At 45.3% G+C, this 16,608-nt stretch overlaps 1 long non-coding RNA gene across 4 annotated transcripts; it reads left to right on the forward strand.

The window, feature by feature from the left end:
* The first annotated feature begins 1,167 nt into the window (after window positions 1-1,167).
* LOC121824764 (uncharacterized) lies at window positions 1,168-16,248 on the forward strand. 4 transcript variants are annotated; one of them, XR_013046773.1, is made up of 6 exons: window positions 1,168-1,354; window positions 1,578-1,811; window positions 3,252-3,522; window positions 9,392-9,535; window positions 9,871-10,208; window positions 10,794-16,248. It is a non-coding gene; the product is annotated as an uncharacterized LOC121824764 (long non-coding RNA). The 4 variants fall into 4 exon arrangements; XR_013046772.1 differs by having other exon boundaries at window positions 1,578-3,522; XR_013046775.1 differs by having other exon boundaries at window positions 1,578-3,522; window positions 9,392-9,515.
* Window positions 16,249-16,608: the final 360 nt, after the last annotated feature.

Genomic DNA, 16,608 nt, shown 5'->3' on the forward strand with positions numbered 1-16,608 from the left:
TCATGTGGATGCAGGTATGCTCATGTCATGGCACATGTACACCTTGTTTGAGGCGGCATCTCTTGTTTCTCCACTTCACGTGCCAATTAGCTTTCCGGGCAGCTTCTGGAGACTCGCTTTTCTCCACCTCCTCTCTTCCCACAGGAGCGCCAGAATTGGAGATGGTGTGTACTCCACTGTGCCCAGCTTTATGTGGGCTCTGGAGAGCTCAGCTCAGAGCCTCGTTGTTGCTCAGCAAACACTTTACCACAGAACAGTCTCCCAGATACAGAAGGCTTTTCTTCACGCTTCATGTCACACAACCCTTTTCTCTTAGCTGGTAGTAACTGGCTCACCTGGTTATGAAGCCTCCTGAAGACATCCTTAGGGAAAAGCCTAAGATTTCTGTGCTTTCCGCTGACCACTTAAGAAGCCATGTTCTTGCTGAGACCTAATCCCTTCCTATTCTCTTTAGGGAACCAGAAAACAAAACTCCTATGACGCCGGGAGGCAGTGGTGCAAGCCTTTAATCCCAGCACTCAAGAAGCAGAGGCAGGCAGACTTCTGTGAGTTCGAGGCCAGCCTGATCTACAGAGTGAGATCCAAGATAGGCACCAAAACTACACAGAGAAATCCTGTCTCAAAAAAACAAAAACAAAAACAAAACAAAACAAAACACTCCTATGCCATGCATTTACTCACTGAGAAATCTGGGGGGCCTTCAGAGGAGGCATTTCCACATATTGTCTCATGGGTATGCCTTTTCCTCCATCCTTATTTAACTATGCGTTGGTAGCTACATAAGGTAATAAACGATGATATGCATGTCTCATAGGTCTAGTTATGAGGTTAATAAATGAAGGCCATCGCTGTTATCCTTCAACATAGAAACAAGGGCCTTGTCAGCTGAGCAGGATTCTCTACTGGCAAAGGAGACATTGTGTTTGACTCAGCTGCTTCCCTCGGAAGAATCTGGAAGCATTAAAGCCGTATTCAGCTATATACAGGGAAACTCTGGGGTCACCATAAATGCCAGGCGTCCTTAAAAGAAACAATCATGAGGGAAGATAAAGGAAAGACCCTATCAGAAATGCTTCCCGTTGCCTGTGTGAGGTAGGCACTGTCAGGACACCAGAGGAACTCTGGGAATGCAGACACACTTGCCAACAACTTCTGCAGTCAGTCGATCCAGCCAGAACACTTTGCTTCATTTTCTGGCCACGAACTTTTTCAGTACAGACATCCCACGCTTAATTGAGACTTGCCTGGAGCCCAGAACCTCTTTCCCTGAACAGTGTAGAGAAGAAACGGAGAGAAGAGGCCCAGGAAGGGGCGTCAGGAAAAAGAAAAGAACACCCGTGCCAAGAACTTCCTGGTAAGATAAGACTTAATTCCTGCCACGAAGTGAGATCGCAATCAGGACAGTAAATTGTGGGGCTGCGCCTACAAGGGACGGGGAAATTCTGAGAGGACAGATGGTCAGGGACAGAGACGTCAAGGACCATAAATTGTAATAATGTGCAAATCCTGAGTGAGAGCTTAGATTATCGAATTCTTTCAGGGACTCCAAAACTAGATACCATCTCTGTTTTCCTCAGGAAACGGCTGCACAGTGGGATTGAAACCACATGCAACCTCATGCTGCTGGCCCCGAGTGGAGCTTCGTCCCAGATGTGACCATCTCTTGTCCCCATGCTCAGTCCACCCTCTCTTGGGCTTGGAATGAGAACTGACGAATTCTTATGAGTTGGGTGCACGGCCGTAATAAAGTTGAGGTATCCCAGACTGCAGCTGGAGAAGAGAAGGTATCGTTTGACTATTGGCTTAACAGGGTAAGTAGACCCTCTTGTCCTGCGATCCAGGGGTGCCGGAGAGAAACCCGGAGGTAAAGCAGAAGAGTGTTATCCCTCCCTCACAGGGACCCTACTGACATCCAGTGCCACAGGATCATACCCAGGCAGCTTTGTGGAGACAACCCAACCCAGTACTGGAAAGTTCCAGAAGCCTCTTCATGCTTTTCGTGAGCAGATGGTACCACTTGGGCCATATTTCAGAACTTAGAGATTTTGGTCCAGCATGCTTTTTTTTATTTTTCACTTTCAATGTATAATTCACACAAGCCATGACAGCCTGTCTTGTTGAAACATTTTCTTTTGAAACTCTGCCCTCCCCGTTTGGTGTGTTTTTACCCGACTGAGCGACTGGCCAGTGTAAACAAGTAAATAGTACCTTTCAAAATAGCAGCTCAGACCTGGTTTTTACAAAGCTAATTCAAACCGTAGGGTGTGTGTGTGCGATTTTCAAAGTCTGTCTTGAATATGTTTCTCCCTGGTTCTGGTGTGACCCAATAAGATAATCCGAAATGAAAGGAGATGTAGCACCAGCTGGCTGTGCTGCCCAGCATTGATGCCATCATCTCATCTTATCACTAAGATTCAGATCGGAAGGACCAATCGTACTCCTTGTCTGCCACACATTACTGACACCACCCCCTTTATAATCTCTTCCTCTGTGTGTGTGTGAGAGAGAGAGACAGAGTCCCTCACTGAACCTGGAGCCCATGGATTCAGCTATGTTAGCTGGCCCATGAGCTCCAGGGATCTGCCTGTCTCTGCTTCCCCAGCTCTGAGATTACAAACATGTGCTGCTATGTCCAGCTTTTTACATGGGTGCTGGGGATTTGAACTCAGATCTCCATGCTTGCATGACAAACACTTTATCAACTGAGCCATCTCCCCAGGCTCTAGAACCCCTTGCCTTCTGTACGCACACATGTGCATCTCTTCTCCCACCACCCGTACCCGTGTCTGTGAGTCTGATGTGTGCCAACCACAACTTCATTCATAAACCTGTGTAACAATGAACGACATAAAGCATCAGTTCACATTTTAGATAGATGTTAATATGCCATCATTTCATTCTGCTTTTTACTCTTTATGATCCATATCACCTTTAAAAGCTGTCCTTGCTGGTGCATACGGACCAGTTCTGTCTTTTTGATTCCCATCCATATTTCAGAGTAGACATACAAACACTAGCATCATCATGCATTCCCTGTGGGTGTTTAGGTTGGTTTGAGATCACATTAATAGTGAGTTACTTCCGAAAGTTTGTTTATGAAAGATGTTCTAAGATATTGGCTCAAGGATGTGATTTCCTTAGTAATGCACCAAATATACCTAATTTCACTTAATACCACCAAGTTGCTCCTCAAAGCTTATATTATTAGCAACAGTTCATGAAGTTTTCTGTTTCTCCATGTTTTTCACCAGGATTTGGTAAACTGTGCTGATTTTCACAGAGTTGACACAATCTTGTGTCATGTAAGAAGAAGAGATCTTGGCCTGTGGACGTGTCTGTGTGCCTCTGAAGGCAGTGCTACCCTGTGGTCCTGGGAGGTATAAGGAAGGTAGCTGAATGTGAGCCTGGGAGCAAGCCCGTAAGCAGCATTCCTCCATGGTCTTTGCTTCAGTTCTGACCTCCAGGCTCCTGCCCTGACTTCCCTCAGTGATGGAGTGTGACCTGCAACCCTTTCATCCCCAGGTTGGTTTGGGTCCATGTTTTATCCCAGCAACAGACAACATACAATGTAGGACAATAACATACTACTTTTGCTAATAGTAAGAGGAAAGTGTGGTCTCACTTTAATTGCATTTTACTCATTTTTTTAAAAAAATTATGTTTATACTTACTTTGCATATATTTGTTTATATGTGCATGTATATTTGTGTGGGCATGAGTGTACCACACCTTGTATATGGAGGTCAGAGGACACTATTCACTATTTCTTCTCTCCTTCCCCCATCTGAATCCTGGAGATTGAACTCAGGCCTTCAGACTTGGCAACAAGCAGTCTTTTTTTTTTTTTTTTTAAGATCTATTTATTTATTATGTATACAGTGTTCTACCTGAGTGCCAGATCTCATTACAGATGGTTATGAGCCACCATGTGGTTGCTGGGAATTAAACTCAGGACCTCTTGGAAGAGCAGCCAGTGCTCCTAACCACTGAGCCATCTCTCCAGCCCCCTGCAACAAGCAGTCTTAACCACAGAGCCATCTCACTGGCCCTTAATTTTATTTTTAAAAAAAATGCTTAATGATGTTAAACCACTCTTCATGAATTGACTTACTTATTTTGGGGTCTTTTTTGTGTGACTGTATGTGAAGGCTTGTTTTCAAGTGTGCGGACACACGTGTGTGTGGCTGCATGTGTATGCATGTGTGCACATACATGCAGAGGCCTGAGGTTGACATCAGGAGTCTCTCTCTGTGACTCCCCACCTTATTCACTGATTCAGGCTCTCTAGATTGAACCCGGAGCTTACCAACATGGCTAATCTCACAAGCCAGTTGGTTCTGGAGATGCCCTGCCTCCACCTTCCAACACTAGAATTATAGGCAGGCTGCCATAGCCACCTGGCATTTCCCTGGGTACCAGGGTTCCAAACTCCAGTTCCCTTGGCTGCTCAGCAAGCTCTGTAACTGCTGAGGCATCTCCTCAGCATGGCATTTGAAAGGACTCAGTAGCATTAAACATGTACTTATGAATTTGTTACTGTGATCGCCTGTTTAGACCTATTGTCCATTTTACTATTGGATTTCCCTGTTTTCTTGTGTGCTTACAGAATTGGGATCCATTAACAAAGGCAATATCTTAATATTCATGTATTTGTAAAGGTCTCACTTTAGTCTGCTGACTCGTGTGCACTGGCTAACTTCTTGTCTCCTTGCTGACCAAATGCTCTTCTGGAAATGAGTCCATCTCCTTCTTCACGGTTTTAGACTTTTTGTCTCTAAGACTCACAACTAATTCCACTTCCAGAATGGCAGCATCAGGAACTCTTGAGAACCCACTCCAGGGAAACAGATGATTCCTAAAAAACTGCATAACAATGATCATTTAGAGTCTGTAGAAATTGTTCTCAGGACATACAGTAAGTGAAGAAACATTTGTTCAAGAAACTTCCTAAGTCTCAGAAAAAGCAGCCAGAGCCGCCATCACGCCTCTTCTTTGTCCACATCTCAGCGATGGAGCTTCAGCCGCAGCGTGTGGCTGAGAAAACAAGCTTCCTCCCCTCTCAGCCTCCAGCCAAGCAACAGGCTGGCCTGCCACCTAGGGAAGCCCACTCATGTTTATCTCCCCTCTGTCCCCATGTTGCTGAGGCTAAATTCTTAGCAGGTATAGCTAAAAGGTACAGGGCATCTTTATTCATCCATCTCCCATTTTTAGGGGCTAAGATTTGACCCTGATGTGACACACTTCAAATAATAATTATTATTAAATGACTGTGAATCCAGATTGCTCATGAGACTGAGATTCCATGCCAGGAAAGGTGAGCTGAGAAGGTCAGAGGTTCTCATCCCCATCCAGCTTGTTAAGTGAGTGTTGTCCCACTCTGCCCTTAAAGCTCAGATACACTACAAAGATGGACAGGCATCTCTAAAGTGTGGAGGCTGCAGCACTCTTCCCAAAGGAACTGGTCTCATTTGAAAGAGAGTTTAGGGGAAGTTCAAGTCTAAGGTCACTTTGAAAAACAATAAGACTTTGGTGGAGAGCATGGAGAAAGAGGCTGGATGATGCATTGTAGGGAGAGGTTAATCCAGTTGCCATCTGGTTTACCAAAAGCACTGGGGAAAGAGACAGCTATGGAGAGCCCTCCAGAGAACAGAATAAGCCCCAAAGATTCGATTCTAGAACTACCTTTGTGAAGAGCCTGGATTTTTGTTGTCGTTGTTTATTCTTTATGTCTTTCTCATCATGCATCTAGATTCCATTCGTCTCCCCATCCCTTTGCATCCACCCTCTGCCCTTGCAATCCCCCCTCCCCAAAGTAAAATAAAATAAAATTTAAGAGGAGAGAAATGGAAAAAGAAAAAAAAAGAACAGTCTTGTCTTAGAAGTTGCACTGTGACACTGTGAGTCACACAGTAAACCCTTTAGTCCACACATCTTTACTTGCAAGTGTTCATTGCAGAGTCATTGGTCTGGTTTGAGGCCTCTGGCTTCTGCTACACTATCAATGCTGGGCCCCCACTGGGACTCCTCTTGGATATCCTGTTGCCCTGTGTCATGGAGATCCTGCAGCTTTGGGTCTGCAGGACTGGTCCCTTCATATGCTCCAGCAGATCACAGATGGGGTGGATGTTGGGGTGGGCCAACTCATAGCCCTGGTTCTGGGCCTAGGTAGTTGTAGGGCTGGTCAGTCTGCCAGCTCTCCTCCATCCTCACCACCAGGGTGAGCTCTCCAGTGTTGCCCCAGCGAATTTGCCCTATGTAGCAAGGAACAAGGGGCAGGCCCAGTTCTCCTGCTTTCATGCATTCAGGGTCAGCCCACCCACACCTACACCACCAGCAGCTCTATTGTGTTGCCCAGTCAAGATGCAGGGACTGCTCTTCCGAGTGCTGCAGCTGGTGAGGAGCAGGGACCGCTCTCTCACTCTTATGGCCTCAAGGGCAGATCTCCCAACTGCCACAGGCAGTGAATGTGGTGGTGGGAGGAGAATTTCTCCTTTGCGCACACCACCATATGGCAGGTAAGGGGTGGAGCCAGATCTCTGACTCTCATGTCCTCAAGGCTGGCTCACCTGCTCCCCCACCCCCTTACTCCCAACCCTCTACCTTACCACCAACAGGGTCAGCTCTGCTATGCTGTGCAGGCGAGGTGCAGGGCCTGCTCTCCCAAGTGCTGCAGCTGGTGAGGGGCAGGAACCGCTCTCAGGACCTCAGGGCCAGAAGAGCCTGGATTTACTTGGATCAGACCACAGAGCAGGGATCTGAACCCATGGGAGTAACAGCTAAGTAGTGGAGAATTAGACATTGGCACCAGCAGAGCAGATGGCTTCACAGAAAAATGAACAAAGTCAGTCCTGATAAAGTCTCCATCACTCCAGTGTGACAATGTCATTTACAATGGGTTTTTTAATTTTTAAAAATATCTATTTAGTTAATTTTTAAAATATTTATTTAGTTTTTATTTTATGTGTACAGGTGCATGCACATCTGTGTACCATGTTTGTGCAATGCCAATGGAGGCAAAAAAAAAAAAAAAAGGGCTTTGGATCCCCTGGAACTGGAGTTTTCAGATGGTTGTTACCTGCATGTGCTGAGAACTGAACCCAAGTCCTCTTATGAGCAGCAAGTGTCCTAAAACACGGAGCCATCTCTCCAGTCCATACCCTAGTGTTTTCAAAAATATATGGGAAAAGATTTAACCAAGCAAGTCCAAGTGCACTGAAATTGCCACGTGTGGCAGAAGGATATTAAGGAAGAGCTACAGAACTAGGCGTGGATTGGAAGACTTCATACTTTTAAATACCAGTCTCACTTACAGAGTCAAGGAAGCCTTTGTCAGTATTTCAACTATATACTTCATAGAATATAGGTCAGCTGATTCTCAGATTTGTGTGGAAAGGCAAGAGACCTGAGTATAAAGCAATCTGGGAAAATGGGCTGTTAAGGAAGTAATACTGAGGCTGGAGAGATGTTCATGTTAAGGAGGTAAGGCTGAGGCTGGAGAGATGCTTGTGTTAAGGAGGTAAGTCTGGGCTGGAGAGATGCTCATGTTAAGGAGGTAAGGCTGAGGCTGGAGAGATGCTTGTGTTAAGGAAGTAAGGCTGAGGTTGGAGAGATGCTCATGTTAAGGAGGTAAGCCTGGGCTGGAGAGATCCTCATGTTAAGGAGGTAAGGCTGGGCTGGAGAGATGCTCGTGTTAAGGAGGTAAGCCTGGGCTGGAGAGATGCTCGTGTTAAGGAGGTAAGCCTGGGCTGGAGAGATGCTCGTGTTAAGGAGGTAAGCCTGGGCTGGAGAGATCCTCATGTTAAGGAGGTAAGGCTGGGCTGGAGAAATGCCCAGCAGTTAAGAGCACTGGTTCCTCTCCCAGAGTACCCAGGTTCAGTTCCCAGCACTCATGTCAGGCAGCTCACAACCACCTAAACGACCAGCTCCAAGGAGTAGAGTGCCCTCTTCTGGCCTCCAAAGGGACCTGCACACATGGAGCATACACAGACACATACACATAGAGAGAAAAATAAAAAATAAATCTTTTAAAAAGAAAGTAAGGCCGTGTGTGGTGGCACATGCCTATAATCTCAGCCCAGGAAGTGGGGGAAAGAGCGCAGATGTCCAAGATTATTCTTCATTACCTAGCAAGTTCGAGGCCAGCCTAGGCCATGGGAGACTTTGTCTCAAAAGGAAAAAAAAAAAAGGGAGCCCACACACTGAGAAAAACTTTTCCAAATCATTTTTCTGTTAAGACTATATTATTTGTGAAAGAAAAAAATACAACAATAAAAGCAAGCAGTCCAATTTAAGAATAGGCAACAGATTGGAATACATCTTTTCCAAAAGAAGATAAGCAAATGTCCAACAGAAGTTACATATTCCATCGTAAATTATCCAGTAATTCCATTTTAAAATGGAATTAATTAATTAAATGAAATTAATTTTAACTAATTAACTTACGTGTATATGGAGAACAGGGGTTCACATCTAGGTGTGTCTTCCTCAACGGTTTCTCCACCTTCTGAAATTGATTTGAACATTTTACTTAATACGATGTACTCACAACATTAATATTTCAACATATAATCAACATGGCAAACTGTGGATTGTCTATTTTCTTAGCACTACATTTTCACAGTCTAGTATGTGCACAAAGCGAAATTTCAAGTTCTCGATACCCAAATGGGTTGGTGAGACGGCTCTGTGGGCAAAGGCACCTTCCGTTAGGACTGAGAGCCTGAGTTGATCCCAGGACACACATGGTGGAAGGACGGAGCTGATACCCAAGGGCTGCCCTCTGACCTCCACACGCACGCACCCACACACATGCACACCCACACGTGTACACACCCACACGTGTATACATGCACACAGGCTGGAGAACTCAATACCCATATGTGACTAATAACACCGATACCCACAGTACTCTTCCCAGGGTGTTCTCCTGGGTTGACAGCCCGCTCCCATTTAGCGCCAAGCCCCCTAAAGACAGAGACCGGATAGAATCTTTGTGGTTGATGTGTCCCAAACATCAGCATTCTAGGATTCCAGTCTGTCAGCTTCTTGAGCATGCTTGATTGGAAGGTAAGTATGCTGACCTTATTTTCTACTTTGAGATGTTTGCCTTGTGATGTCTACCTGCCCAGGGTGCTCAGGGAAATGCCTTGAGTGTCCTTCTCAGGAGGGAATGTCACTGGGATCTTCTGTAGCATTCATCATTGCTACTCTTAATCATTTTTTTTTCAGAAGCATTTGTGATGCCAGAGAGATGGCTTATCAGTTAAGGGCACACACTGTAAATATTTTAAAATGAAATTTCATTTTCTCTGAAAGGAGAGTACACTCCTGAGGAAAGGCTGACTTGTTTCATTTGCCAGTTTTCCTGGTTTGAATTTTCCCATTATTGCAGATTTGAAGGCACCAGCATGATGTCTGTTCTTCAATGAGGAAGGGACCCACCCAGCTGAGTGCAGCTCTGGCATGAGCCGGCTCCAGCACATGACTGGACGTCAGAAGATGTGCCAGAACAGACGGTATTTGATCGGTAGTCTAGGTAACATGTTTCAACACCACTATCCTAATTAAGCATGCTGATAAGGGGTTGGAGTAGGTATCGTCACCATTTTACAGCTGTGGAGAACAAGGCTGAGGACAGAGAGCGTAACTGAAGTTACCTGCTAACACATGGAATTATACCTTGGCAAGATTAATGGCCAACTCTTTCTTTTTCTCCTTCACTTTTTAACCCTCTCCTTGTGTGTTGGGTTATCCATACATAGTCTTAGGAAGAGTCTTATTTTTTTTTAACCTGGAGTGGGGTTCTGTGCTATCCCCCTCCACAAGCTGCCCCAAAGAAGTAACCATACAATGTATGGCTCCTCACACAAGGTTCCTACACCTCCACTTCCTGCTCCTGAGAGCTGTGTGCATTCTTCTGACTTCAGAGACCAGAAGCCTGCTGGGTAGTGGGATGAGAAACTATCCATGGGACTTCGAGTGTTTGCACGGTTGCTGTGTTTCTGAGGTATTCCTCTGCTGCCGACTGGGCTCATGGTGCATGAGATGTGAGAAAAGACAATAAAACGGTGTGCCTAGGGGTGGGGGAGCCTCGGCACAGCACAATTTACATGTCACTTTCCTTTCCTTTCCAGTGGTGTCTGCTGGAGCGAGGGCAAGTCCATCCGGAGGATGCTTCCGGAGAAAAGGAACTAAAGCAACATCAGTGTGTAAGGAAGGCAATTTTTTTTTGAAGCAGAGTTCAGTCTTTAAAACCCACAATTAGCCTGCTTTCTTTCAGCCTAGAAAGTCATATTTAGCTGCTCTCTGCCACCTGCACACACAGTACCTGTCATTAAGCTTCCCTTCTCGCTACTGTAGAGTCAGAAACAGCCACTCCTGCCAATTACCCAGTGGTACAAGGAGGCATGTGATTTACATGCATGTCTCTTCCTTTTCCCGAAGTTTCTGTCATCATCCCTATTTTAATCTTGGAAACGGGGCTGAAGCGTTTAAGTCATTAGACCCACAGCTGCTGTGCACAGCACAGATGTGAACCCGAGTTGGCCTCGCTTCCGCCCACAAGTGTCTCTGCTCCACTCTCCTGGAACGGAGCAGGAGCAGTGAGTCCCTCTCTCGTGGCAGCCCCTCTTGGGCTCTTTCTCAGTCTCCCATTTCCACTGTTCCTTGTTTGCCTAGTCAGCTGATGCAATCTCAGTGTGCACACGGGACAAGAGGCACCTGGCATGTGGGAAGACAGATAATTAAGATCCTTTCCACCCCCACTCCCACCCCCACCCCCCCGTTCTCTTTAGTCAGACAAACAGCATCTAATGAAGCTCGCTGACGTCTGTTATGGTCCTGTGGGAAGGTACGGTGCCCACATACCCATTTCATAGATCAGCTAGGCACACAGAGGATGGAGGAGCAGAACTACTGAAAACAAATAGGAAGAAAAACCCCAATACTCTGTTCCACTGGGCTGTAAACGCTTGCTCATCTAGATCACCCCTGAGATAAAGCTAACTATTCTACTAATTTATGGGGGAAAGGACCACTTTAGTATTTTCCAGAAGGACAAATTATCTGAAATTACCATACTTCTCAAGACACTTTTGATGTTCTCTTACAAAACAAATAATGCATACTTTTAAAAAAAAGTTTCCCTTATGTTTAATTAGCATGTATGTGCATGCATATGCATGTCTGTAGGCTCGTGTGGGAGACAGTTTTCCCCACCCACCATGTGGATTCCAGGGGTTGAACCCAGGTCCTCAGACTTGGCAGCAAACACCTCAAACTGCTGCGCCATCTTGCCTGCCCGATAATAATGAATTCTTCATCCTGAAGGGGGCTTTGATATGTAACCTTTGCAAAGAAATACAGTAGCACTGAAGACCTTTAAAAGGCAGCTGAAAATCTCCTTTACAATTAGAATACACACACACACACACACACACACACACACACACTACCCAGAGATCTGCAGGGATAGATACACAGTGGCATTTGGAAAATAGAACAATAATACAGCTATAGCACAGGAATGCTGTCAAGTCAGCATGGGCTGTTCTCTGGCTTCTATGTCAAGGGAGGACCCCCACTTCTTGGTTGAGAGGGTCAAAAACACATATTTTCACTTGTCTGTAGTGAGGCTGAATCATTTGGCATTCAGTCTCCTCAATAAGATGAGGTAGGGGCCTGAGTGACGACTCGGTGGTTAAGAGTTGTTCTTCCAGAGAATCCCTGTTCCGTTCCCAGCACCCATATAGTGACACAAAACCACCCCTAACTCCAGTTCCAGGAGATCTGATGCCCTCTGCTGGCCTCCTCAGGCATCTGCATGTGAGCTGTGCACAGACACATGCAGGCAAAACACCCATACACATTTAAAAAATATACACATGAGGTGATGCATGCATCATGGATTAACAGGTTCTACAGATTTTTATTGAGCCTCAGCAGGATACCCATATGCCCTATGCTAAGCTGAGGACTCAGCAGATGGACAGACAGACAAGCCTCCCCTTTGTGAATAGTTTGGTCCAAGTACAAAGAGAGATATTATTCAAGTACAAGAGTATTGAGTCTGCTACAAATAACCATACCCAAGGTGTCTGGGGGAGAGGTCATCATTTTAGAGATAGAAAAACAAGACTCCAGAAAAATCTAGACTCACAAATCTGGAAAAGGGTGACTGACCTAGTCTTGACTTGGATTTCGGATTCCTGCACGTAGTGTTGTATCCAAATGCAGGGACATTCCGTTCAGTTTGCACTGAGCTGATATCCTAGAAGAAAACAAGACCAAGATGGTAAACAAGACGAAAGCCAGAGCAGCTCAGAGTGGCAGAGGACAGCCAACGTGAGTAGGTGGAGGGCACAGTGCTTGCCACTTAGCTGCTGCACACTAAACCATGTTTTTGTCCCTCTCACTTCCTATCTGGTGAGGTAAGTGAGTGGCGCCCATCTGCCACCCTCCAGGCACCCTGAAGGAGACAGGTAAACATGGTGGGAGTTAGGGATGGCACCTCCACCTGGTCCTGCTTCCTCGGGTTTCGATTCCATCTGTGTAGTGTGTGGCTGAGGCTGGCTCAACAGAGTCTGGTTGATTGAGCTTAAGAGCAATGGACTCAGTGAAGTCAGCAAAGAGGCTCAGACCATAAACTATCTCCGGCCTGGGTGTCTGTTCATGCTCTTTCCTCCCCGGGAGATGACAGTACCAGAACCACCCTAGAAATGACACAATTAAGAAAGACCAGGACACGCATGAGAACTGTCAACTGAGTCACTTCCCAGAGCCCTTTCTCACCTTATTTTAAAAGCATCTTTAGAGAAAAAAAAAAGAAAGAAAGAAAGAAAGAAGGAAGGAAGGAAGGAAGGAAGGAAGGAAGGAAGAGCTGTGTATATCACTCTGGTTGATTAATAAATAAAACACTGATTGGCCAGTAGCCAGGTAAGAAGTATAGGTGGGACAAGCAGAGAAGAGAATTCTGGGAAGAGGAAGGCTGAGTTAGGAGTCACCAGCCAGGCACAGAGGAAGCAAGATGTGAAGGCAGAACTGAGAAAAGGTACCAAGCCATGTGGCTAAACATAAATAAGAATTATGGGTTAATTTAAGTGTAAGAGCTAGTCAATAGTTAGCCTGAGCTAAAGGCCAAGCAGTTTTAATTAATATGAGCCTCTGTGTGTTTACTTGGGTTCGAGCAGCTGCAGGACTAGTGAGTGAGAGAGATTTGTCCTGACCTTGAGCCAGGTGGGACACAGGAAAACTTCAGCTACAAGGAAGGAAGGAAGGAAGGAAGGAAGGAAGGAAGGAAGGAAGGAAGGAAGGAAGGAAGGAAGGAAGGAAGTTAGGAAGGAAGGAAGGAAAGAAGGAAGGAAGGAAGGAAAGAAGGAAGGGAGAAAGGAAGAAAGAAAGAAAGAAAGAAAGAAAGAAAGAAAGAAAGAAAGAAAGAAAGAAAGAAAGAAAGAAAGAAAGAAAGAAAAGGAGGAAAGGAAGGAAAGAAGAGAAAAAGAAAAAGAAAAAAGTATCTTTTGAGCCTCAGGTTGCTTACTAAGCACTCTTCTAAGTCTTAGAGCTGTGGAGCTGAGCAAGACAAACAAACTCTTGATGTCTAGAGACATGGCTCAGCTGATAAGAACTGGCTGCTCTTCCAGAGGACCTGAGTTTGGTTCTCAGCACCCACAACTTCCTGTAACTCCAGCTCCAGAGGATTCAATGACCTCTCTTCTATCCTCTAGGGGCACCTGCATGCATGTGGTGCACATAGAGATAAGCAGGCATACACATGTATCTATGAACAAAAAAAACAAATAAATAAAAATGTAAGAGACAACACGATCATCTTCAACTGGTAGTTTATACAATAACAACCAGCGTTGGCATTATGATATGAGGAAGAGAAATGGTTTCTTTGGTTGTTGTTGTTGTTACTATCTTCCAGGGTCCCCAGCAGAGGCTCACAAATTGGGATGGCCTGCTGGGGGATATCTTTCTGTATGCTGTGAATGTATGTTGTTCCCTTTGGTTAATAAATAAGCTGCTTTGACCTATGGCAAGGCAGCTTAGAGGTAGGTGAGAAATCCAAGGGGAGAGACAGGAAAGTAAAAGGCAGAATGGGGGAGACGCTAGACTGCCATCCTAGGAACAACATGTAATAGGATGCAAGTAAAGCCACAGAACACATGGCAATACATAGATTAATAGTTATGGGTTGAGTTAAACTATAAGAGCTAGCTAGTGCTGGGCAGTGGTGGCGCACACCTTTAATCCCAGCACTTGGGAGGCAAAGGCAGGCGGATCTCTGTGAGTTTGAGGCCAGCCTGGTTTACAGAGTAGATCCAGGACAAGCACTAAAACTATGCAGAGAAACCCTGTCTTGAAAAACAAAAAACAAAACAAACAAACAAACAAACAGACAAAAAGAGCTAGCTAGCAAGAAGCCTGCCATAGGCCATACAGTTTGTAAATAACATTAAGCCTCTGAATGATTATTGTATAAGCAGCTGTGGGACTGCAGGGCTGGGTGGGACCACGGAGCCGCATGGGACCAGAGAAACCTTTTAGCTACACTGGCCAAAGGCAGATTGAGAGAAAAGACAACCATTTCTGAGCAGGGCTTACACAAGGAATCACACACATGAGACACCGACAGGGCTGGTGATGACTCGGCTTCTGTAGCAGAAGAACGTGGACTTAGTAGGTGACAAGACAGAGGCCAGGGATGTTGTGCTCAGTGACTCAGTGTCTGATGGGAGGTAACGGCCACGTAGCACACGTGGCATCTCAAGGACCAGAAGAAAACCAGCGGGAACAGAGAGGAGTGAGGAGACACAGAGGCCAGGCTCTCTTGGGAGGGGGGTAAGTTATTACCATTATATCTGTTATGTGCATGTGTTGGGGAGAGGAGTGCACATGTACCATTGTGCACATGCGCGGGTCAGAGGTCAACTTTCAGACGTCAGTTCTCTCCTTCCATCATGTGGGTTCTGGGGCTTGAACCTGGTCATCAGGCTTGGCAGCAAATGCCCTTGCCTGCTGAGTCAACTTGCTGGCCCTGTGGTGAGTGTTAGATGGTAACAGGAATTCATCTATAAGAGCATCATATACCAAAAGCTTCACAGTTCCAGGTTTTATTCCCTCCAGGGTCTCTCAGAAAGGAACGGCTTTGTGCACATATGCACACACACACACACACACACACACACACACACACACACACACACGGCAGACACACACACAGAGAATGACATTTAGCTCAAAAAGAGAAGTCACAAACGTGGGAGCACCACCTGTCATGGTTGAGTAAATCACAGGAGCATTGTCAGAACACTGGATTTTTAAAAAGATTTTATTTTTGGTTTTATTCATGTATACGTGCATCTTTGCATGTCTGCCTCATGTGTGCTGGTGCCTGAGACGGCCAGAAGAGAGCAGTGGATCCCCTGGAGCTGCAGTTACAGAAAGCTGTGTTGTGAGCCCCCTGACGTGAGTCCGGGAACCAAACTCAGATTCTCTGTAAGAGCAGTACACACGACTCAACCTCTAAACCATTTCCATAGCCCTAATAAAACATGTGTTTTAAGTTGGTGCTACTCAGTTTCTCTAACATGAGCCTCTTAGAAGCACTTGCCTTAACAAATAAAAAATATTGTTTAACGGTGTCTGAATGTTTGTCTAATGTTTTTGGAATATGATAATGACATTCTGCTGTTTGTAAACAGCACAGACTATGCTTTAAGTCATTTCTACGAAAATGAAAAGCCCAGGGTTCCTCTACTTCAAAAGGGAATATATGAGGCTGGAGAGACGGCTCAGATGTTAAGAGCACTGGCTGCTCTTCCAGAGGACCCGGCTCAGATTCCCAGCACCCACACGATTGCTCTCAACCATCTGTAACTTCAGTCCCTGGAGGATCCTACGCCCTCTTCTGGCCTCTTTGGGCACTGCATGCAAGTATGGCACAGACATACATGCCGATAAAATACACATACACATAAAATAAATATATCTAAAAAATAAGTGGATCTATAAAGATTAAAAACATAAGTTAGCTTGTGTGCATGTGTGTAGAGGGTTCTGATATCTTTCCATCTCTGTGTATACCTGCTGCTAAGTAAGACTTCTCAATTTCTTTTCATATTGAACAAAATGTTGGCTTTTCATGTTTTCCCATTTTAAATATTTAATGTGTTTTGGTGTAAGTCGCTTTGCTATCATATGTTACCCAGTGTATCTGTGCTGTCTCTGCTGGTGTGTATTAGGAATCCAGACATCTAAAATAATAAAAATGCATTCTATGTTAACCAGAGGTATTTTTTCTTTTTAAAAATTTTCATTGATTGTCTGTGTGTGTGTTCACAACAGTGCTCCTGTGTAGGTCAGAGGAGAACTTTCAGGAGGTGCTTCTCTCCTTCCACCATGTGGATTCCAGGGACTGAACTCAGGTCACTGGGCAGCAAGCACCCTTACTCACTGAGCCATCTTGCTTACCCAGAAGTATATGTTTAAATACATTATCCATTCCTTGCTTTCTCCATCAAAGTGCCTTATGAGTGACATGCACGGGCACGGAGGCACTGGAGAATCTGTTAGTCCTGGCAGAATAGCTATGCTGAAGTTAATTTG

This window comes from Peromyscus maniculatus, chromosome 21 (genome assembly GCF_049852395.1).
Source record: "Peromyscus maniculatus bairdii isolate BWxNUB_F1_BW_parent chromosome 21, HU_Pman_BW_mat_3.1, whole genome shotgun sequence".
Taxonomy (NCBI): Eukaryota; Metazoa; Chordata; class Mammalia; order Rodentia; family Cricetidae; genus Peromyscus; species Peromyscus maniculatus.